The sequence below is a fragment of the Sebastes fasciatus genome, chromosome 1 (genome assembly GCF_043250625.1).
Source record: "Sebastes fasciatus isolate fSebFas1 chromosome 1, fSebFas1.pri, whole genome shotgun sequence".
NCBI lineage: Eukaryota > Metazoa > Chordata > Actinopteri > Perciformes > Sebastidae > Sebastes > Sebastes fasciatus.
Genome location: NC_133795.1, coordinates 26,405,407 through 26,431,255, shown reverse-complemented (window position 1 = coordinate 26,431,255; position 25,849 = coordinate 26,405,407). Strand labels below are relative to the sequence as shown.

The following is a 25,849-nucleotide window of genomic DNA, read 5'->3' as shown; positions in this document are numbered from 1 at the left end:
ACAAATTTGAGAAAAACAACAAAAATGCTTACCAGCTACAAAATGTCAAAGACAGCTGCAGGAATTACTGGAGATTCATATCATGAGAACAACCTTTCCTCAGGTGCCAAAGCAAGTTTCGGAATAGACTATATGCATTCCTTTCAAAAGGCCATACAATAACCTTCAGGCAAATAAGAGTGTGTTGTCACATGGCCTAGCCAGCTACAGCAGCAGCAGCTGAATCTACAGTAACACCTTTATTCCGATAAGAGCAAAAACTGTCTGTTTACAATAATATATTCGAAACAAACTCTATTTACTTTCTGCACGTTAGAGATGTCTGTTTTGGCAACTTAATGAGTATTCTCGACTGAAATATCATCAAATAAAAAGACTTTTAATGTGCACAACAAGACACGGTGTGGGTGTTGTTTTACATCGTGTCTGGTCTCGCTTCGCCTACACATCTGTCACCAAGACTAGTTTTCAAGTGTGCAGACCATTTTGATATTTAGGAAGTGTTGCAATGCGCAAAATGTTTGAATGAGGTCTAGAGACAACTTGTGTTTTAACAGAATACAAACTGCTAAGTCACTGAGGAAGATGTGATCCAGAAAGATGTGCAAACACACAGTAGACTAGGGTTGCGAAAAGCAACAATGCTACAAACGGAATCTCTTTTCACTGAGAAATATGCATTGCTTCCACTCTCCTCAACCTGCCTGCCCTTACACATGCACTTCACCTGAAAAAAATGTAAGATGTGCTCTCTTTGAAGACGAAGAACGCGTTGTGCAGACCAGCCTTGAAACTCCCTCATATTTTCTTTTAGCTCTTCTAGTGGGAAATTTAACAGCTCTGGTCCAAGCATTTTACAGTCCTATCAGTACTGCAAAAAGAACATTATAAATACAAACAAGGGTACATGAAATTAATGTATATTTATTTTCTGCAGATTATTCCCCTCTTCATCTTCTGAGACCTGAGCAGCTGCTGGATGGCGATGCCAGCCAAGGAAACTTTTAGAGATGTGCTTTAGCTCTCCTCTCACAGATGGTCAGGAGGGGCTCTCTAATTGACACTCCAGCATGTTGATGCTGCACAGCAGATCAATAGGAAGGTAGAGGAAGGCTGCCCTGAGGAAACCGAATGGAGAGAGCTGGGCTAAGCTGCAGACAAGGACTGGAGAGCTCAGAAGAGGCTGCCACTATTTTTCTAGCGAAAGAAAAAAATTATTAAAATGAGCCTTAAAAGGATGCATCAATAAGAATGGATCGAACTGTTAATGCTGCTCTTTGCTCACATTTGTAAGTGGTCTGGGGGTAATACTTTATATTTTTGAGCAGCAAAACCAGAAAGACTGCAATACAATTAATGCAATACACTAAACTGAGCCTGCCATCTGTCACTGATATGCTTTTTCAGCACGTCAGTGCTGCTATTCCCAGTCTGAAAAATGTTGACATTGTTCTAATAGGAAACATTCAATGTTTAGCTTTAACAGTGATGTTATTGTTTTGTTGCTGTAAGCTGCTTTGACATTTTCAGCATCATATTGTGCAGCATTATACTGCATCCCTGTACCAATCTATGTTATCTATCAGGTAAAACTAGTTAAATATTTAGGGCTGCAATGAACTTTTATTTTCATTATTGATTAATCTGCCGTTTATTTTATCGATAATTAGATTAATCGTCTTGTCTATGAAATGTCATAAAACAGTGGAAAATGACCATTATATATTACCCAGTGAGTCCAAGGTGATGTCTGCAAGTGTGTTTTTTTTCCGCCCAACACTCCAAAACCCTAAATACTGGGTAGATACTGTTTACAATGACTACGTTTACAAGCACACTCATATTCCACTATTATTGTGAGTATGACAATATTCCAAATTTGATTTGTGTCATGTAAACAGCAAATTTCGTTTGGATATTTGAATTAAGTCTTATTTCGAATGGAGCATTTTCCGATTAAGAGGATATGCCGATATTATTCAGGTTTTAGGAGCATTCTTTGGACATGTATACAGCGCATTTGGAATATGTGTCTCAATTGAGGTTTTTACAGCAGTTTGCAACTCACAGCCTATTACCTGTTTATGGCCAGCTCTTTGTGTTGTACACAAACCAACTGACCAACAGTTTGAAGAGATGCATGCCCAAAAGATAAAGAGAAACACATGTACTTTTAAACATTATGAAAGTCTTGGATATCAACAGGTTTTTGGATATGCGCATCATATCGTAATGTCAACCTTTTCAAGAAGGTAGTTAAAGGAATGAAAGAGGGAGGCTGTGTTCGCACAATGAAAACTTTAATAAAAAAAAAAAAACATATTATTGACGCAAAGAAGCAAAATGGCACAAGCGGCTCCTGCCATTTCACTTTTCTATATTTTGACATGATAAACGACATGTTCGACCACTGTCAAACACAGCAGGGAATGGCGTCAACGTGAGATTCACTGGCCCTGGTGAAGAGGAGACCCTGAGCTCCTTCAATGGACCAGATGATTTTAGTTGAAAGCATGTAGGAAAGCATGACGTACATCATGGCGTTTACATTAATAGGAGTATCCACAGCTGCATGTAAACAGGAATATTAGTGGAATATTCATGTTCATTTGTCATGTCACGTAATATTTGGTGCATGTCAACGTAGTCAGTGATGCATAACAGAGAAAAGCAGCAAATTCTTGCTTTGGAGAAACAAGGATGATTGACAATTTTGCTCGAAAACTGACTGAAGATGAGTAATCGACTATCAAAATAGTTGATTAATTTTCCGTCAAACTGTTTCTGGTATAAAATTATTCCAGTTAAGATGATGATGATGCTGAAGATGATATGTCATCAATGAAAGGATCATTATCATGCAAATCATTCTAGGTCTATATATTTTTCTTAAGATATAGGAATTTATCAAGAAGTATTACACTTTTCCATCACTGTGCATAATTTTGCCAGAGTAAATCTTCAGGCCTTCATTCGCCTCCATGCATCACCACAGAACAAGTCTTGATGAACAGAGTCTTTATTGCCAGCTGTCACACTATGGATTTGAGACAAAGAGCACCCTTGATATCAGTTTGTGTCAGACTTCAAAACAGAAAGAAGCCTCCACTCATCAGATCTCTGCAGCCTGAATGTGGGGTTTCTTCTCGCTTATGTTTCAACTGCAGCAGCTCAGCCAAGCCTGCAGCTGAGCAGTGTTCCCCACCATTTCTGAATACTTCACAATAATAACTGACTGTCAGAGTAAACAGTTGTCAAACTACCTCTCAAAGCAGATCAAGCTGAAGTCTATAGCCTACCGTAATGGAGTGAACCAAATTACAGAAAATTACAGCTAAAGCTTTCAACACAATTGTCACATCAACCACGTGTTTTAGTTTGCTCAAATTGCGACTCTTATTTGTTCAATGTGCCCACGTTTATATTCTAGAAAACCTTTTTTAGCATTTTCTACACAAATGAGACAGGTATAAATGCTGCTGAAGAGCTAGGTTACAACTAATCACAATCAATTTCCACAGTAATTCATCATTCATCTTTTACTTAGAAAGATCATCTTTACAATCCTGAGGGAAATCAGCAAGAATAAGCGTTTCTCTTGCAGTAATAATCAGTATATCAGTATCAATTTTGGAAAATGTATACAGTACACTCCTCCGCACACTCTCACCTCTGACTTTTAATTATAATTTAAATCGATCTCACACTCCTTCCATCCCGATGTCTTTCCTTTTTTCGTTCCACTACGTCGCACATTTGAAAGTTTTTTAACTAATATTATGGCTTCCTTCTTATTTCTATTCTAAGCCATATTTCTTTCGCCAAGAAAACGTGTCAACAAGGCATCTATTAAATAAAGTTGAGCTCATTCATGGGTTTACTCACGGTTAGATGTCCTTTCTGTCATTGGATGCATATGATCGATTTGCAGCCTTTGTGTGTGTGTGTGTGTGTGTGCGTGTGTGTGTTAAACTATATAAACCAACCCAAACAACCCAAAACAGGATATGCCGCGGCAACCCAAAGTAAAGTAAAACGATCAACCTAAACTTCGTCTTAGTGAAATGAACAAAACTATATTAAAGCCCGTTAAAAAACTATTTCGGCTCTTGACGTCCTTAAACAGCTGCGCTCTCAACAGCTGATACTAAATCAGGATGACGGCATCAACTGGTGCCAAATTTATAAACAATTCAATGCCATGGTTGGCCACATGGGGCAAAAATACCAATTACTATCAACATAATGTTTCTCTTATAATAAGGAATTCAACTACTCCTTTCTTAATATTTGGCTCCTACAGATTGTATCAGTACTGAAATTCAATACAGAGGACAGCTAATTAGTCTATGTCTAGTTACTGCAATAACTTTACTACTTAAGTTGTAGGCAACTGTTGCAGTGTAAGAGATGTCCTAATTGTTTGCTTTGTTGATAAATCCTGGATGTGTAATATTATTTGGGTATTTGTGTCTTTGTTAGTTTTATGTCTCAACTTTCTGTACATCAGACTTCACCTTGAAGGAGTGTAGGCATGCAACTAATTTTTTTTTTCATTATCAATTAATTTGTTGATTTTTTTTTTAGGTAATTCTCAATTGTTTTGTATATAAAATGTCGGAAAATCATGAAAACGCTCATCACAATTTTCCAGACTAGTGGTGTAACGGAGCGTAATTGATCCGTGATCTGTACGGATCTCCCCATGGTTCGAAAAGTTTTACTGTCGATGGGCATTAATGCTTTCTAGTCACCGATCCCTCATGATGCTACATTGTAAACAACAAATCCGTGTTGAAATCGACAGGAGGAGGGCTAGTAACGTTTCAGCACCGGAGCAGCTAACATACTGAGCTTCCATTGAGTCACATTATGGTGCATTCAAGCTACATTACATAAAGATTAGTACAGGGCCAAGGTAAATTCTAACGTTATCGTGGTGTCTTCAATTGTAATCTTGTAAAATGTAGTTTTTGGCGAGAACCTTGAATAACTACAGTTGTTTGAAGGCGATGTTTTCACAGCAATATAAAATAGATAATAGAGAGGGAATTATGACCTGTTTAACTTCCTAACAATAGCTCTAAGCATCTTATAATACATCATTAGAACTACTAATGCCAAAAAGTGTTATCAATAAATATACAATCTTTTATTTCCTTATCATTTGAATGTGTGTTTTTATGCAAATAACCACTATAGATGACTTTAACAAAGTAAAAGGATAACATTTAAATTTAAAAACAATATTTAAATTTAAAAACAACAACAAAAACGATCTGTATCGGCCGATATGGCTCATCGACGATCGGTTATCTGTATCTGTGGCAAAGAAACAACATCGGGGAATCTCTAAAAGTTATATTTGCTCCTTTTTTTCTGCTGATCCGATCTGTGAATCAAAACTGTGATGCGATTTGAACCGTGAGTTTTGTTTCCATTGCACTCCTACAGGTGACTCTTCATATTGCTGTATTTGTCCAATCAGTAGTCAAAAATACAAAAGATATTAAATTTACAATGATATAAAAGTAAAGAAAAGCGACACGTTTAAGAAGTTTTCCTTTGGGAGTTTTTGATTAATAAGTGATAATGGAAATGTATGCAGATTAATTTTCTATTGATCAATTCATTAATTAATCCATTAATCAACTAATCGTTTCGCAGTGTGAGGATACAAATAAAGAACTAAGAAATCACAAAGAGGCTTGATGTGAATTCCTCAAAAATGGAGTGATAAAACAGGTTAATAAAACCTGATGGGATCATGTCCAGTATGATGTATGTATGTTGCACATCACTGCCTGAGGTGTCTACTGGGAAAAGCATTTTCACTGAAAAGAAAATGATTGAAATGATCCCAATCTCTTTCCCTTGACATCTGATGTGTTTTGTCACTATTGGACACAGAAAGCGAAGATGGGCCGAGGAGGAGCTTGAATATTTTAACTCTGGGGCACATTAATTACAGAAACAGCAAAACGCAGTTGACAGCTGTGATTTATTTAGAACCCTGAGATGTGTGGTAAATCTTGCTAAGATATGATATTATGCAATAGCTGACTGTGGCCGTTTGATTTCCCTTAGCTGAGAACCCTGAGGAAACAGGTTTGCAATTTATCTCTTGAAATATCAACTTTATGACATCTACACCAGAGAGCCGCTCCATTTCTGTGCCGGCTATACAGAAATTCCAGGACATGCAAACAAGGCTGATTAACTAAAAGGCCAGAGCTGTGATTCTTCAAAATCAGCGAACGTAATGCGTTGTTTTGAACACACCGCAAGTCATTTGGAAGACAAGGTTGAGGAATGGTGGGGGGAGGAAGAAATGGGCCATCCTTACATTTTTTGTTTACTTGCACTGGATGCTTTTCTGTGCAGGCTAATGGCAGGCTAAGATCACTGAGCTGCATCTAGCAGGAGATAAATGGACTGAAATGTGAGAACAAGACTCAATTATCCTGCCTCCTGGAAGAGCGGAGGGAGAAATCGCATGCTGCTTAAAAAGGATGAAGATGCCACGAGGGGAAGTCAGAGGAGCATATTAAAAAATTGTTGACTTCCCGTTCACTGACTTGACTGATTCAATGACTAACATCTTGCTACAATGATCAAATGCACACCCCCATATTCCTCAGTTCCCACCGTTCGCCTTTACAGAGTTTTATCCTTTATTCACTGAGGCTCCTACTCTTGTTTAAGCTCTCCTTTTGAGGAAAAAAACTCTACTTGGTATTCATCGCAGCTACCAGGTTTCCTCCCTATAAAGCTTTCAATTCCTTCCTAGTACCCATCATCACATGCACACCTTGGGGCCTGGATTGAATATGATTCAGAGGGCAGGCTTGAATTTTGAATCCACAGGTTAAAATATATCCAAACGTCCTGGTGTCTCAAAGCCTCTGGCACTGAAGGCTGCTCTCTCTCCCTCGCTCCCTTTCTGTGAAGCTGGTTAATGTACCAGTGAAAAGATGGCAGGGGGTGAACCATCTCCAGCCTCCTGTTGACTCTAAGCGGCGTTTGGTAATGATGCCTAGCATACTTCATCTTGTGGGTCAAATACACTTTTTTTCAACCTTGTTTTGTAGAATACAATCTATAATGGCTTAGTATGTATAGGGCTGTCCTGAATACCATGTTTGGGCTTCAAAGCTTGAGTGAGAAATATTTGAAGGTATTTGAAGCTTGCCGCTGCCGCACTACTGTACACACACGCACCTCTACACATTACAAACAGCGAAATCCATCTGAAATGAACTGATAATAATTAATGTTGAATATGATAATGATTATTGTAACCCACACAGGCTATTTGGGGATTTTATACATGATGATTATATATATGCATAAATGAAATAGAGCTGTCAATTGATTAAAATATTTCATTTGCGATCGCAAATTAATCGCACAACATCGAAGTGGGCAAATGTGCTTTTTTATGCAAATGTATGTATATATTAATTATTAGAAATCAATTTGCAACACAAAACAATGAAAAATATTGTTCAGAAACCCTCACAGGTACTGCATTTAGTATAAAAAAAATATGCTCAAATCATAACATGGCAAACTGCAGCCCAACAGACAACAACAGCTGTCAGTGTGTCAGTGTGCTGACTTGACTATGACTTGCCCCAAACGGCATGTGATTATCATAAAGTGGCATGTCAGTAAAGGGGAGACTCGTGGGTACCCATAGAACCCATTTCATTCACATTAGCTTGAGGTCAGAGGTCAAGGGACCCCTTTGAAAATGGCCATGGCAGTTTTTCCTCGCCAAAATGTAGCTTAAGTGTGGAGCGTTATTTAGCCTCCTTCTTGACAAGCTAGTATGACATGGCTGGTACCAATGGATTCCTTCCTGTTTTCTGATTCATATGATGCCAGTATCTTCACTAGCTTTAAAACTGAGCCCGCTACAACCTAAAACCATTAACTTTGATAGCCCTAACCTAAAAAAAACAAAGCATTCAAATACTGATTTGGAGATTGATTACCAGGGCAAAGGGTCGAAGCTTCGAAGCATTCAGGTCAGCCTTAGTAAGTACAGAGCTAGAATGTGAAGACAGACTATATCACAAGCCATCACTGTCAAGTGTGTCCTAGAAAAGTGTCTGTGTAAGAGGGAGGTGGGGGGGGTCACAGTCGATACAGAAAGCTGCTACTTCTCAGACACATTGATTGATTTACTGTATCTGTTGAGCTAGACCTGCCTGCCTGTCAGGATTAAGGAATTTATGTCTTATCAAACCTGTGCCCCTGAGAGACCTATTTCCAACAGAATCTCTTGAAGCTGCAACATATGGAAAACTAGGGCATATCAGCAAGAATGAGTGGTTTGGAAGTATAGTCTGTGTTTGTTAGATTTCCCCAAGATAAATGGGAACAACGCTGTGTACAGTCGCACAAACAGCTGCAAGTGCCTGAGTCTGAAAGCTACAATTGAGGTTTGAGACTCAATCTGACCTTAAATCTGCTTATTGAATCTGAATCCCATCAAGTCTCTTATCAGAACATTTTACATAAATTGTTGGGGAAAGGGAAAAAATACTTGACAGAGTGAAGTTTTCTATAGCAGAGCCATCACCTTCACAAATCTATAGCCTACATACACATTTAATCTCCTGCAGCTGATACAAAATGCGTAAAACCCAGGGACTGCGAACCAGAGGGCCTCCCTTCTGTGTACAATTATCTCCACCCCATCCAGAGTAAAGAACTTTTCTATTCCAGTATATCAGAGAGAAAGATACAGAATGGCCCGATTGTGTGAAAATTCAAGTATCTCAACCTATTACTTATTTGGGAACACACTAGGCCTACAACCAAGGATTATCATTTTTCACACCTTTTTTCCTTTTCTTTATCTCAACCTGTTTGTAGCACTGTACAGCGTATATAAGCCCTACTGTTTCCACTCGGACGACAATACAGAAACTCAAAATGTTGTTTCCCGGCGGAAGAGAGCTGTTGGCGACCATAGACGTATATATACGCTCGCGACCAACACAACGCATTTGAGCTGTGCTTGCCACACATCACAGCATGCAGCGCCCAAGTTGTTTTTTGCTCGACGCAGCGAAAAGCTGTCATATTGTGGCGCAAACCATTGGAAATAATGTGTTGCAGAGCGCAGTGGTGCTGTTGTTGCTTAACCTTCAGTGAGTGAGAGATGGAGAAAGAAATGGAGAAAGAAATACTCAAGCAGGGGCAAAAAATTAATAAATGAATAAAAGTGATGAATATTAGTTTATGCCAGAGATTCACAGAAGTTCACACCAGAGGGGCAAATTATTAAATTTTCTTTCCTGAGAATTAACAATAACATTAAAGTTTTCATTCTTTTAAAGTCACCAGAATGCAGGAAACAAAGTCTGTGAAACTATTATTTTTCTAGGGGAGGACCCCCACACCCTCCACTCTGGTTTTGAAATGCTCCCTATTTCTAAGGTCTAAAGATTGGCAAGTATGAGGATTATAAGAGAGGATCATGGGTCAGCTTTGGGAGACAACAGCAAGGAACAAAATAAACAAAACAGCTCTTCGTATTCCAAATGTCAAACAAATCTTAAAATATATATATATATATATATATATAAAAGGAACAACCAACAAGATGACAGACTCATACTAAAACATCTTTCCTGAAATACAGCACAAAATAGTTGGAAAATATGTCAGAATGGTGGAGAAAATTCCCAAACCGAAATTTTAATACAGCGGGCTGTAACCTGCTGAGGCTGTCCCACAGAGCTTCACATCATCCATCCAACAGTGTCCAAACCCCCCTTTTACTTAAAACTGACTGTAAGAAATACTTGAATTAGGCTACATTGCTAGAAGGACAAAACCACATGACATTCAGTTAGTTGTATAATTCAGAATGATATTCAAACTATATTTGGATTTATGTTCAAGCCAAAAAAAAGAAAATGTGCATAATAATATCATACACTTCACTCACATGTCACCCTCCTGTAATACAGTATACTTGTAGATTTTTTATCGTAGTACAGATTTGTATTGGAATTAATACAACTGATTTAAAAGCTTACATTCACCTAAATCAGAGGTCAGCAAACTTTACTATCAGAAGAGCCATTTCAGGCAAAAAAAATAAAAATAAAATCTGTCTGGAGCCCCAAAACATTTGAGCATTGTGATGAAGGTAACACAGTTTATAGTCTAAGTATATAGTTTATAAGTCTAATGCAGTGAGGGCCAAAGAGCAAATATACTACGGAGTATTAGAGTCACATTGAGGGAAAAAACATCTGAGATTTCCAGAATAAAGTCATAATATTACGAGAATAAAGTCATAACTCAACGAGAAAAGAAGAAAATAACACGTAAAATTACTACTTTATAATATTATGACTTTATTCTCAGATTTATTTTTTTTCCTAAATGTGTCCCTAATACTCCGTCGTACCGTAGACCTACAACAATTATAAATAAAAATGAAAATGTAAACAAAAAAACTGTTATTCATTTCCACTAATTTTTTATAAATCCACAGGGAGCCACTGGAGAGGAGCTGAAGAGCAGCATGTGGCTCCAGAGCCGCAGGTTGCAGACCCTTGACCTAAATGCATATATTAAATACATGACCTACACACCATCCCTATATAACATTCAGTATTCCCCATACAGTAAACCAAAGCTAATATCCCACAGGATGAAAATATATAAGATGCAACTACAGTACTAGACCATCTGTAAACAGGTGGTTTCATCCAGCCCAAGGAGCCCCTTGGAGACGCTTCCTGGGTCTGTATGTACACATTAACTACTGACAACTTCAGCACGCTGACTGCACAGACACAAACACAAACAAAACAACAAAAGAAACGGCACGATTTATCAATAATAGCCTCCACAGCATTAACCACTGTCCAGGTAATAGACGGAGTCACGGCGGGCTGTTCCGCTGTCAGTAAATCACAACAACAAATGGCTGACAGGTGCATTTTACTCACCTACTATTTGTAAGCGAAGACTTAAAAGTCATTCATGGCGGAAAATAGTTGAATAATCTTGTATTTTTTTCCGTTTCATGTCTTCTAAAATACAAGAGTCCATTGATATGTTGGCCAAGTGGCCAAGTTCACCTGTTCCCTCCCATGAAACCATGGTTTCCTCCCCTTCTTCACCTGTTTCCTCCCCTTCATGTAATGTAACGTTATCGTTACTTCTCGTTGCAGGTCCAATTTCAGAGTAACGTTAGTTAGTTAAGGCTCCCATCACATCATATACAAGTTGTAGTCAACAGTGATTTGGGGAAGTAGAATATCATAAAAACTTTAACTTAACCCTCAGTTGCTTCCTGCTAGCTTAAAGAAGCTAATAACTAACCTGGCAGGCAAATAGCAACACATGTGGCTGTTAAGTCAACGAAAGTCAGCGTCGGGATCGCGCTTGTGCTCGCTCTACATAGACATGAACGAGCATCGCTCAAAACAGTGAGGCGACACACGTCACCACAATGTCACTCTATACTTCACCTGCTTGGCAGTAATGTTAGCTGACCAGACGAAGGTCTCTCCATGAATCACTGCTGATCCTAGTGTTGGCTTTTCCTGCCTCCGCCTCCCGAGCGCGGTGGGAGGGAGACATCGGCACCCGGTCGGAGATGATAACGTTTCTCGCTGCAAAGCCCCGTCACTTCGAAAGACACGGAAAACCTCTGTTGGTCTGGAGGAGCTGCAGCAGTTATTTCTGCACAAACGTCCACTGTACATTCACTAGATATTCTCAGAGCTAAACTAACTCTTCTGCAGTGTGGAGTGAACGCGCATGCACGTGAGGTGGAGCGAGCTGAGTGAAGGCAGGCAGGCAGAGGAGCAGAGGAGCAGAGAATCCGGTCCTGGAGACCAAAGCTTCAGTCTCCCCCGCGTCCTCCGACCGCCGCCAACACTCCGACGGGCTTCACTCGATATAACTTTGCGTTTTGGTGCTTCCGTGTAGTTTGTGTTAGAGTCTCGTCTGAACAGCGTAGCCACGAGCGAGCGCACATGCTGCTAGCTAGCTAACGGAAGCTTTTCTATGGGATATGGGATCCATGGATCACTTATATAGAATCTTCTTAACCTTTCTAGGTTATTTACTTAATTATTAATTATTATTTTCTACGCGCTGTTTTCTTTTCTTTCTTTTTTTCTACATATATTTAAGTAATTTATTTATTTTTTTATTTATTTAAGGTTTCTATCTTACCACCATGCACTATACTACTGTAGTACGTATTACTTTTAATTCTAACTAACTAATTAAATTATTTAAAAAAATATTTCTATGTTATTTTTTCTGTAACTTTACCTCTAGGGGTAGGAAGAAGGCTGGTCCTGTCTCTGTGTGGGAGAGGGAGGCGATGTGTATGTGTGTATTTATGTATGTACATATTAAATGTTAATTGTAAGATATCATTTTGTTTTTGTATTATGGCACTGGTGTTATGTTTTATTATGTTTGTTATGCTATGTTTGGAGGAAAAAAAGGAATACAAAAAAAAAAAGAACAGGTTGTTTATTTAGCCAGCTTTTCTGCAAACATACTTACATTAGCATAAAATAGTTTCTTTGAAGGGTCAGTTTAATTGCAGTCAGGATTTTTAATTTATTATAACCCATCCTTTGACTTTGACCGTGCATTCTGGTGGCATGAAACGTACTTCAAATGAATGTTAATGTTGATGTTTATCTAATATCTGAATCAGTTAGTCAATTAATCATGTATGTTGACGTCTCCGATGATGTTCTGAATTTTAATAATCTGGCTGACCTTTTCATGCAAAGAGGTACCATCATCCCCAGCAGACCACCTACTGACTAGTGCTTAAGGCCTTTGCAATCAGTCGAATCTTTTTAACCTGCATACTGACTAAATGTGTGAAAATGTTTATGTTTTTTTGTGTAGGCTGGAGCCTTTTTTGTTGCAGCAGCAGGCGCTGGATCTATAGAGAGAGAGACTTCAATTCATCATGCATGTGGGAAATCTTTTTTATGCATAATTGATTGAATTATACTGCCAGCTCATGAGTGTGAACACCTGTTCCTTAACCTAATAATGTACCTTTCAGACACCAACAGGATGAATTCTTGGTCTAGTAAAATAAAATAAAACTTTTTTTGGTGATTTGTGATTCTGGGCTGTACAAATAAAATTGACTTGACTTGTTTGCATTGAGAAAATGAATGTTGATTTTATTTGTGTGCTTTTCAAGAACAAAGCTCTAATTATCCTTCAAACACTTGTGTGAAACCAAAGACAAACACACTCAGAAGGGCAGATTAGCGGTCGACAGCCCACAGGTCCTGTGAGACCTGCAGCAGATGTTGGCAGCGCAGGGTCTTCTTCCAGCACTGCAGGTGGGCATGGGCACTCACCATGTAATGCATGGTCAGTGTATGTAGGCTGGAAAGCCTTCTGTTCACCAGCTTTAGTCACCACACGCGCAGCAAAATGGTAACTGGCAACAGTTTCTAAGTCTTTGACAGTGCTTGACAATTACAGACATTTTCCGGTGAAATGTGACAGCAACACACTCAATTCAGCCTCAGTAAAAATGGATTGTGAGAGAACCCACACAGGCATTTAGTGCAAACCATTAATGTAAGCCTGTGACATTATTGGTTCTGTAGGGACAGGTGATAAGAGGATGGTGTTGCTTGAGTCATCTTTGCTAAAGACCCCTGGACTGTGCAATAACAACGATTTTACAGAATATTTGCATGTCACAATGTTCAAGATGTGTCTGATAAAATCTTGTGTCAGACTGTACAATATCAGTTTTGAGTCTTGTCAGATCGTGCTATGAATTCTGGTGAATTGTCACTGGCACTGTTTTTTCTAGCAATTTAAAAAAATGCATTTACAATAGATAAATACTAGGGCTGTCAAAGTTAACACAATAATAACCTGTTAACGCAAATCATTCAATGCCACTCATTTCTTTAATGCATTAAGGCAACTTACGATTTTTTAGGCTGTAGCGGGCTCAGTTTTAAAACAACAGTGAAGATACTGGCATCATATAAATCAGAAAACATAAGGAATCCACTTTATGATAAGCACATGCAGTTTGGGGCAAGTCATAGTCAAGTCAGCACACTGACACACTGACAGCTGTTGTTGCCTGTTGGGCTTCAGTTTGCCATGATTATGCTAAATGCAGTACCTGTGAGGGTTTCTGGACAATATTTGTCATTGTTTAGTGTTGTTAATTGATTTCCAATATAAATATATACAATAAAACAAGCATATTTGCCCACTCCCATGTTGATAAAAGTATTACATACTTGACAAATCTCCCATCAAGGTACATTTTGAACAGATAAAAAATGTGGGATTAATTTCCGATTAATTACGATTAACTATGGACAATCATGCGATTAATTACGATTAAAGATTTTAATAGATTGGCAGCCCTAATATATAAATGGCAATGTTTTACCTACATGTATATGTCTATGACCGTATTCATGTCATAGTACCATTGATTGGTTAGTAGATTGTGGTCATAGCAGCAGTCATGTTGTGACACTTTGGTCTATACATTTCTGACACCTGTCCTTGGTCGCCAAACTGGCCAACAACACGTTCTCACAGTGTGATCAAGGATCACCATTTTGGATCGATAACCATTGATAACCAAAGACTTCATAGCATTTCTCTGTCAATTTTCTATTTTCCCAAAATGCTTAGAGGCCTTAAGTTAGAATTCGTTCCAGATGTAACCAGTTGTCAGACCTCAACCCGGGTAAAGATTTACATAAAGGCTCAGATGGAGTAATACTGTTGTAGCTGTCGGTAGAGACTATCCTGACAAACATGAGGCCAAATTAAACAATTCCATTACATCTTTTGGAAGAAGACACAGGGACAAAGAAAAACCAATAATCAGAAATTCCCAACATATCAGCCTACAAGTGAGAATAATGCACACTTGTCTGAACTCCACAGCCTATCACAGGTCTTTACAAGAACGTAATTGCTATGTGACACTTTGGAAGACAGCACAACAATGCAATCTCAAATGAGATTATCTGAATGAAAAAGAAAGGGACATTGTTAGAGGAGAAAGATGTCTCTTCCAGAAAATAATACTGCCTCTCTGTCTGCATTCATGTCACATTTCAAGCATCAGTCTACACTGCCATGACTTCACAAGTTGCCCTGAACACTATAACAAGTCTTCAGGGGCAGGGGAAAAGGATGTCACTGACAATTTTATAGAGTGCACAGCTTGACTGCTAATGAGATTTTTTTTTCTACCAGAGGCAAATATAACAACTCATTTCCTGTACAAAAATCACTTCTTAAAAAACAACAACATGGCAGTGTTTGTGATTAAGACTTACTTTGTGTTCTTGTGTATAACTAAATGGGCACGCATTAATTCTCCATTTATTTATTCATTTTTTTTTACCAAAGTATTGTGGATTTGACTTTGTGCAGCCTTTAGAGTGCCCCTCTGAAACATTTCTAGTAATTTATCCTTTTACTTAAAACAGTTTTGGTTAATGGGCATTCTTTTGATGGTGCTTACGGCCTCATCTCCCAGCAGCATGTGGACATCTCCACTGACCGCTTAATCAGGTGTTAATTAACTGACACAACCTTAGAAACCAAATTCTGATTACTTTTCTTTTTCCCATCCATAGCCCATTATGTCTAACAAAGATTTACTCGGAAACCCATTTGGAAGATGGCACTATATTGTCAGTATCTGAAGTAATAACTAAACAAGGAAATGACTGTGTCTGGAAATCGTTTTTTAAAAAGTTAGCGGCACTTATTAAACTGCCATCCAATTTGCTGTGATGAGCGTAAGCATTTAACTAGACAGGCACACCAACTCGAGCCCCGCATCCTCATGCAAAACAATAATGCTTGTGAGTATGAAAAGTTCTTCTTATGCAACCAAGTGTGGCTGATGAGATATGCATGAATTCATGAACAGGTGTATTGTGTTCCGTAAAAACTTGAAATGGTCGTTCAGCACAAAGTGAGAGTGATTGCAAATTATTTATGTAAATGTTTAAATACATGCAAACAGAGTCACACTAAGTATCAGAATATGTATCCAGAATAACTTCTGTAGTAACAGAGTTCTGAAACCAATGCCGTTTTTTTAATAGAAAATAAAACTTTTTACAATTTTGTTTTGAATGACTGGCCCTGATTTCATAAAGCCAGATATGAATTGCTGTAAACTACTTATAGACCATTTCACAGTTGTAAACGTTAAACATTCCAAATGTGTCCCAGTTTATTTCCTGTTGAAGTGTATGGCTGCGTCCGAAATGACATACTAACATGCTATTTAGTACACTAAAATAGCATGTGAAATTTTTAGTGTGTTCGAAACCTTAGTATGAAACAAATGGTACGCAAATTGCATACTAGTCCCAGTGAAATGCTGGACACTATGGCAGCATAAATATCCCACAATGCAATGCGGTAGTGACGACAACATCCATAACAGATGTTGACGGACAGCTCTGTATCGATACGATTTCACTTTGCTAGGCGTGATATATATTTCTTTATAATTAGTTCAGACTTTGATTCTCACAAACCGCTGTTTTGGTCACATGAGGTTGGTACGAGTTACCATGGTTACACGCCTCCAACTGCCAAGGAAGCTCTCAGGCAGTGACGACATAAATTACTGCTCTGTGCGTCCAAAAAGATACATACTACTGTTTATTCACACAAAAGTATGTTGAACGATAGTACACATATTGGGTATGTAGTGCATAGTATGTGATTTACATACACAGCCTACATGAAGCTGACAGGAAGTAAACATGGACCCAAGCTGTTGCCTAGTAATGCAGTTCCATTGAAACGGTCCATAGAGAAACTTTGACAAAGCTCGCACAACACATACAGTCCTCCAGTTCTTAGCTACTATACCATAGTAACAGAAAGTTCTGCTTCACTAGAGACACAGCTCACTAAATAATGTGGCAGGACTGTGTAGCCTTCCTACACTGCTGCTATAGAAATACTGTATAATAAATGGTATATTTTATAAATAAAACAAGGCTCAGCGTGTGCAGCCATGCTAGCAGCTCAATGAGGTTGTACTTTGTCTCTGCAGTTAGCAGCTAACATGCTCACATGTTAACATGCTGATGTTTAGCAGGTATTATGTCTACCATGATCATCATCTTAGTTTAGCGTCTTAGCACGCTGATATTTGCTAATTAGCACTGAACACAAAGTACAGCTAAGGCTGATGGGGATGTCATTAGTTTTGCAGACAATCGGTCATAAACCAAAGTATTGGACAATTTAGATTATTATTCATCCTGATTCGAACTTGAATGTCAAAATGTCAAATTTTGTGGTATTCAAGTTAAGATATTTCACTCATAATCGCAAATGTGAACCTCGTCATTAGGATTCTTGTCTGGTAGTCGACATAAACCCACACAACATTTCGTATGATATCTTCCGATAAGTTATTCCTGATTTTTTTTGTGCGTTTTCCTACAAATGTCCAGCAACACGTGTCAATTTCTGCTCGTTACACGCATACAGTGTTTTTCGAAGTAAACTTACGTCTTAACAGGAAACAAGTGGTTAAGTTTAGGCAACAAAAATACTTAAGTTTAAGAAAAGATTGTGGTTTGGGATAAAATAACAATGGAAGTGGCGTAAGTACGGAAGTTACGTGACAAACAAATCAACAGTGACTTCTGGTTTCATACTGGGTACGAACAGCGGGCTCCTGGTCGAAAGTCCAATGTGTTTTGACCCACCCTACATGCCGTTTGGATTAAGTGGATTACATACAAATTGATTTTGTGGGATATAATTACAGTGCATTACTTTTTATAGGTATAGCTTCCTACAGTGTATGAGAACAGCCTGACCTAGTATATGTTGAGATATTTGATTGACAAATTTGACTTGTTGATGGCGAGACCATAAGTCTACGGATCACCAAAGTCAGCAGGATTCATCCTCTGGGGATCATTAATGTCTGTACAGTATTTCATGGCAATCCATTTTATAATCTAGATGAATTAAGATATTTCAGTCTGGATCAACATTCCTGTCCTTACAGCCACGCAGCTAATGCACCAAAAAATACTATCAAACTATTTATATATATTAATACTAAAAGGAATCTTACGAACAGTCCAAGTAAAACAACAGTGCAATTAAGCTGTTCATATGATTCCATATACTGTATATCAATAATAATGTTTGCATGTCATAAGAGAACATTACTCAATCTTCCATCAAGACTATAAGATGTCTTAATAGCTGAACACTCAACATATGATCCTGCAGCACTGCTTTCTCTCGCTAAGAGCATCATCATGTGAACAGTTGCAGCACAATGAACACGAGCCCCACCTTGCTTACATTACTGCCGTAATCACATTACCATTGCATTTTCCATATGCACGTAAACAGGATCTGTGGCCCTGAAACTGATGTGCCATCAAAACAACCAAATGGAATAACTGCTGTGAGTGATAAATGTTGTCAAAGATACATGAAAACCGTACAGCTTTTCTGTTTTTTCATCTGTCCAATCACTTTCACAGTCTCGAGGGGCTGCAGGATGTTAACACCACAAAGGAACATGACAACCCCAAATCTTAGACATTCAACTGAGGATATAAAGATCTTCATCACAAAAAGAGAACCCTTGTTTTTTGGCAACACAGAGTTTTATCTCCACCCGGACTACCAGGGTGCCATGAAAAGGGAAGCAAAGATGTCTTGTTTTTTATTTGACAACCATGTATTTTTGAATTTATTTTGAAAGGGTAGAATTTTTCTAAAACCACAGAGAAAAACCTGTCCTTCCACTTGGGATTTCAAGGTTTCCACTAAAATAACAGCAATATGCAAATGTGGTCATTTCAAATTCTATTCATAGCTTTTTTTTTTGCGTTTTTAAATTATCTGATAATAAAATTATATAAACCAGTTGTTTTCTTCCACTCGCCTTCTCTTACACAGTGCACCTTCCCTGCTTACAAAGTACTCAGCAGGATAACAAAGGAAGAGGAAAGAAATCAATGTAATCGAACACTGTGTGGTCACTGCGATAGCGACTGTAGATATATAATCCTCTAATGTTAAAAAGGGATAACGCATCATCCTGCATTTGGCGTCAGCGATGGCACAGCTGAAACAGAACAAACTCCAATGTCTGAAGCGCCAAAGATTTATGATATAAAGTTTCAGGGTATGAAACCCGCAGCAGGCAAATGAAAAGGAAGTGCCAGTGACAGATCGCTCTTTTTCTGCGATCCCAGTTGTCATGGAGATGGTAGTAACTTGTCGTAATGTCAGGGTTTGATGTTGCTCATTAGGCCAGTAATGATTTGTGGATAGATTATAGGTGTGGGAGCTGTGTCTCATTTGAAGCCATACGCTGGCAGCCAGGGTACTTCAGACACTAGTGTTTGCTGAGAGATCCGAGCTACTTTATTGCTCCTAATATCATAATTTACATTCTGTCAGTGGACCTTAATGGATCCACTGTACTCATCTTCCCTTTTTGTTTAACTGAATAATCAATGAAGATGTAGGTTTCGATCTTTTTGATCATACAGCGCTGTAATTGTGTTTATGGTGGTTTTTCTATTAGTAGAAGTATCAGGACCGGTATTATTATCATAATTATTATAGTTAATGTTGTGTGTTTTGGACTCATGATGGAACATTTCTCGCAGGTGGTTCATCATCTTTTTTTTTGCCTGTGATGAGGAGAAATTCTGGCAGGGGATTTTGCTTTTATACCACACAGTTTGACTCTTTAACTCCCTAACAGATACTGAACATCTGTCAACAATTCTCAGCAGTGTGATAGTGTGATGCCAAAAAACAGTCAATAATTTCAGCTACAGTATGCAGGATTTATTCCAAATTTAATAGGGACTCTACAGTGTATTGCATTTGAAGCTACATCAGGCAGGGTTTTCATTTAAAAACACATTTGTTGGATCAGTCAAAATCAGGCTGCGGGCCAACGCCCCATCCAATGTAACTGAGACCACATTGATCAACCCTGTTTACCCAGATTAAATTCTGGTGTTGGGTGCACACAGAAGTGACGAATCAAAATTTGAGTTATAGATGCGTCCTGATCAGTAGCAAGCTCTGCTCTGACCAGAGAAAACTGGACTCAGCAATGTTTCTTTCTTGCCTTTCCTGTCCCTATAAAGCAATCACACACTGGCCGGCATTGCCCGTGTGCAGTGTAATGACTTCTCAAGCCATGATTTCTTGGTAGTGAACTTTAAATTGGTGAAATAGTTACCTGCCACTGCCATTTGGAGCCGCCATCACTTGCCAAATGTAGCTTTAAGCAGCGTGAATCCATATATCATATGTTTACTGCAGCATCTGCAATGTTGACAGCTTGTGGAGGAAGATTCAAACATTTTTCATGATAGGGCCGCAATCCGAGCAGGAGTGCACCTCTTCCTGTGCCTCTGATTGTGGGTCCTATGAATTTTTGAGTGTGCATCGTGGTGACATACAGGAGGTCTTAGCATATAAAATCATATAGAGTTTGGGCCCCAAGGCTTCGTGTTCCAGCCCCGGTGCTTTCCCTTTGACATTAAGACCGGAACATGCTCTCTCAGAGGAAAAGCCCAGCTTCTGCCTTTTAATGAAAGGTGTTCATCATCACCTTGTCAGCAACAGTGTGTGACTACGACAAGTTGACGCCACTTAGTCTCCCTGAGGGGAGCACTGGCTGTCAGGCAGAATTTGCAGTCCTGTCATTTCACCTTGACAGACGAACCAACTTGGACAGGACAGGAGAGAGCGGGGCCTCATAATGGGCCCTCCAGTTGTCTTCCCCTTAAATAAAGTAAGTTGGATGACATTTGTGTCTTATTTGAGTCCTTAGCCGCATCTTGTTCTGCTGTGCTAGTCATTCTGTGTTTACACCAACAAAAATGAATCAGAGCATTACTTTCACCATCATTCATCGCCCACGCCATCACATCGCGATCCTCGAAAGGCCCTCAAAGGTCAGTGCGGCGGCACTGACCGGTCTCTCCCATGGCTGCCACGAGCGAATGCCTTCGCTTTGCCCCAGTTCCCCTTGCATGGCTGAGCCCTGATCGCAGGCGTAAGGGGGGTTACAGTAATGCTAGCTGACATCCTGAGAAGCTGTGATTGCTTAGAGGGCTTTGTGGGCGGACTGGGTGGATGGTGTGGGTGGCGGCGGAGGGATAGGGGCCGTGTCTCACAAGGACCTTTAACAGCCTTTTAAAAGCTCTGAGAGGCCCGGCCTGACGCCAGCCACTCATAGGAGAGAACTCGCTGACAGAGCTAAAGGGAAGGAGGGCGATGGGGAAGAGGCAAGCGGGAGCATGCGCGGCGGTTCCTGGAAGGCCTTAGAGTTCATCACGTCGTCCTGTGATCCCTGCGACGATCTAGACATGCCACAAGCTAAACGCCCCTCACTGTACTCACTGTGTAATTACAGCCATTCGCGCTAAATAATTCACCAGAAGCAACCGCTGAAATAACATCCAGCACTCATGGAATGCACTTCTGCGAGCTTTTCCACTGCCTATTACACCACTTTAGTCTTTGTCGGGTCATCCTGGCCACTGAAATATAGAGACATCCTGCATTACAATCCTATGATCTGGCACTACTCACAGCACGCTCACAGAGTGCCTCGTTTGACCTATAAAGGTTTGACTAAATTGGCTAATACCATGCTCTGTGCCATCGAATCCTCTGTTTCTGTGGACAATCATCCATCCGCCAGACGGGGGGAAATAATAAAAGATATTATCCAAAAAAGAACACTAAAGTCCCGGGAAGCTTTATTACTCTCATTTCTTCAATAACTCCCTCAGACTTCCAGTTGCGTGCCATATTTCATCGCACGCTGAAGAATGAGTTTTCTGACAGTGAACATGAGAAATGCAAGAGACTCAATGGGCACGGCTGGAGGGGGGCAGCCTACCCACAGAAGATCACAGCAGTGGCAATGAATGCATCAGAAAACACTGCTGTAGGCGAGCATAAGTCAACAGTGCCTAATGTGAGCCTTTGGTATGCATGATGTTAAATAGATTGTGAAAATGCTCTTTTCATGACTAAGATGGAGCTTTTCATTAATCCTGGAGCTGAACCTGCCTCCGCAAAACAACGAGCATCCCTCGCGGGAAAGACAAAACACCCACGGTGGGCTAGAGGGATCTCAGAAGAGCTCTCATACAGCTCATGGACTCGCTCTCTTTTGCATCCGCCCCCCTAGCTGTGCGTGCATTTGTGATTTGCATGTTTGTGGATGTGTGTAATGCGTCATATGTGTAGAACGCTGTAATAAGTGCCTATATTCCTGAGCATGTATCATTTCCTGTGCGTGTGTATGTGCCTTTCAACGCCATGTGCATATGCTTTTGTGCTCAGTGTGTAGGCGGATGTGGTTGAGACAGATATTCACAGAACTTAAATCACATTCTGCCTTTTATGTGTGCATGCGCAGCAGTTGGTCAGAGGAGATATAGGTTTTTGATTTCATTTTAGGCAGCCCCTGTTAATGTGGGGGATTAAAGAAATAGCACAGAGATTCAGTAAACATTCACCTGTGTGAACGCTGATAAGTCTGCTCGAGCTACTTTTTTATCTGCTATGATACTACAGGAATAAATTGCACACCTCAAATTAGCACAAATACATCTCTCCTTGTTCCTGGCCTTCTCTCTACCTTCCTTTCTTCCTTCCTTCCTTCCTTCCTTCTTCAATTCTATCGTCCATAAAGTCAACATTAATTGAATGTGTGTGCAAACATTTATACACATTCATTTGCAACCACAATTTGAAATATTGAACGAGTTGAGGGAGATTATCACATAAATTGAGTTATGCCAGTTCGCTTTTGTGTGTCTGCATGTGCATCTGCACCAGTGATTGCAAGTTTCACTTTAATAGGCCAGTGTCACTAGTGGCTGTAGACGGTGCACCGCAGATTCAAAATAAAACAGGTCCCACTGTCAAACTGTCTTCCTGTCATGCTTTGTTAAAAAGAAGGCAGAGACAGTTTAATCAGCCGTTGCAAAGTTAAATGAATCACCGCAGGACATCAGAGGATTCAGACTCCACTTTGGTGCCCATAGATGCTAATTCTAGGGCACATCAGCCATATAGCAGCCATAAAGCTTTCTTCATGTCCTGTCGATTCTCCGGGAACCTGGCTGCGCCACACTAATCTCATCACGGCGAGCCCAGCAATCTATTTCTGAGCAGAGCCATTTTTTTGAATCAAACACCTTCCTCCCAGCCGGCAGAGTGTGAGAACCGGAGCTGTCCGCAGGCCCAGGCATCCATTTGTAATGCTGATGTCTGAGCCAATAATTACAGCCCCTTTATCAACACCTGCGCTGATAAGTGGTGGCTGTGTAGAAATCTCGCCTGCAACAGAGGGAGTCATTGTAGAAACCAACGTAAAACCTGCATCTATGGCCGTTAAAAATGCAGACTTTTTTTTTCACGCTGGCCCAATTGGGAGTGAAGCAACAGAGCGGTTAAAAGTAGTGCATCTGCAAGGCTTCATTATAAACTGCCGTAGCTACATGACCTGAAAACCACTCAACAGGCATGCCACCTTAAGTGGGTTGAATGGATAGTTTCAAGTAGAGCTTTAAAAAAGTGGAATGCATAATTCAGACTTGTGCCCATTATACAGGAACACATTCAGGAAGATATTTTACTGCACGATAGGCGTCCTGGCATCTGTGCGCGCACCGGGTCCCTTCGACACCAATCTTTGGGGGTGTTATTCTCACTAGAATGGATCTAATTGTGCCCATGACTGCAATAACTAGAACAGAGCCAGCATTTTAGAGTATATGAGAAGCATTTACCATATGGATTTTTAAAAAACTGCTCATCTGGTGTTACAGTTTGAAGAACATTTGGGAGACAAATTAAAGAAAAAGAAACCATGAAGGCGTTTGGCCAGAACAGCTCCAGTGCTCCTTGGTATAGACTCTGCAAGTCCGTGGAACTCGATTCAAGGGTCAGTGAAATGCCGTGTTTACTTTATTAACATTTAAACAGAACTATAATTTTTCCCTGACCTTTACCAAAGTGTACACAAAGCTGGACTCAGGATACAAACCTATTATCCTCCGCTGTGGCTATACTTGATCTCACCATTGCATGTGATCCCAGTATTGTGATTCAGATGTCAAGGTGGCGTCTTTAGTCATATTGTCACAGGCGATAAGGGCATTTGTTATGCCTGTTTTTATGTTCTACTTCTCATTTTGGTCCTCTCATTTATTCAGGTTTTTCCTTTTTTTTGCCCTTAAAGCTGCTACAATCAATATATTTTATATTAGCAATGGATCAAATGACTACGTGTAGTGTGAAAGGGGTCGCTCATAGTGACGAACCCACAGAAAATGATCAGCAGACTCTGCAGTCCTTGTCAGCATCTTTGAGTCCAGCAACAAACATCAGTGTTTTGACCGTGGTGGTGTTTTACTGTGCTATTAATGTCCATCAGTTTGAATGACTGCATTTGATAAAGTGACAGGTGTGCCTGTGCTTTTCTCATTCCTGATATCAATCGACTACATAAGGAGCAGTGGTGCTGCGTGGGCCACAGCTCATCTGCCTCTCCTCCCAACAAGCAACTCTTGTCTGTAAGATCTTTACAGCTCTGATGCCTCTGTGTTTCTAGATTGTGTAGTTCAGGCTGGTTTCACACACCGTTCGTAGCTATACCTATAAAAAGTAATGCACTGTTATTTGTGTATATCCCACGAAATCAATTTGTGTGTAATAAACATAATCGTGAACCAGGAAATATAAAGAGCGGCAAACGCCGCATAGGAGGGAGGTCGCGGTGAATGGGTAGATCAAAAAATACCGGCCTTTCGTCCAGGAGACCGGTCTTTGTGTCCCATGTGAAACCAGAAGTGAACATTGATTTATTTGTTACGTAAAGTATGTACTTAAGTAACGCCACTTCCAGAGTTATTTTAAGCCAAATCACGATCTTTTCCTAAACTAAGTAGTTTTGTTAGGGTAGCGCATCCCAGATTTCAAAATCAAAGAGGAAAAAATACTGGCATTTCACTTGTTATAATTAGCTCACATCACTATAGACATAGGCTACGCTAATTAAACAAGTGAAATGCTAATATTTTGTCCTCCTTGATTTTGAAATCTGGGATGTGCTACCCAATCACATTTTTATGCTTTTTGGACTTTGGGTCAATCACTCCACCGTGAATGCTTTTGTTGAAGCGCAACCTCCTTGACCAAAACACAAGACATTTTGTTACCTAAACCTAACCAGGTAGTTTTGTTGCGTAATCCAAACCAAGTTGATCTTTTCATAAGCCTAACGAAGTAGCTTTCTTGCCTAATCCTAAGGAAGTTGTTTCCTGTAAAGACGGAAGTTTACCTTGAAAAGACTGTATGCATGTAACATGAACCGTTGTATGAGATACATTGTGTAGTTAGGGAGGTAAGTCATTATGGTTTGGTTTCTTTGATTCCAACAGGTTATACTGTTATTTTAGCCCACCCTGAAGTCAAATTCTCTAACTTCTTTTTAAAAAGCAAAATAAACACATAAGTTGTTAAAATGTTTTTTTCAGGTTATATCCCAGCCATCCCTAGACAGAGCTCAAAGGCAGACTAGCCTGTAAACATAGTGGAGCATTTAGTAGCTAAAGAGATAGCAATTTCCCTCGGGAGTTGAGGGAGAGCAAAACAAAGTTAAAAGAGACTGAATATTGGACTTACATTCATCAGACGGACACCAACACAACTCTGAATGAATGCTTATGTTGCTCTGTGTCTGCTGGATGTGTAAATAAAC

General features: G+C 39.7%; 1 protein-coding gene across 2 annotated transcripts in view; it reads right to left on the bottom strand.

The window, feature by feature from the left end:
* The window catches only part of LOC141770615 (metabotropic glutamate receptor 4-like), a 197,112-nt gene that overhangs the window by 163,129 nt on the left and 8,134 nt on the right, over positions 1 to 25,849 (bottom strand). The window contains exon 1 of one of the 2 annotated variants that reach the window (XM_074640332.1): positions 3,886 to 4,138. The exons of the other annotated variant lie outside the window; for it this stretch is intronic. The gene's annotated coding sequence lies outside the window, so the exon portion shown is untranslated. Of the gene's footprint in view, positions 1 to 3,885; positions 4,139 to 25,849 lie in introns of those variants that run through there. 2 annotated transcript variants of the gene reach the window in all.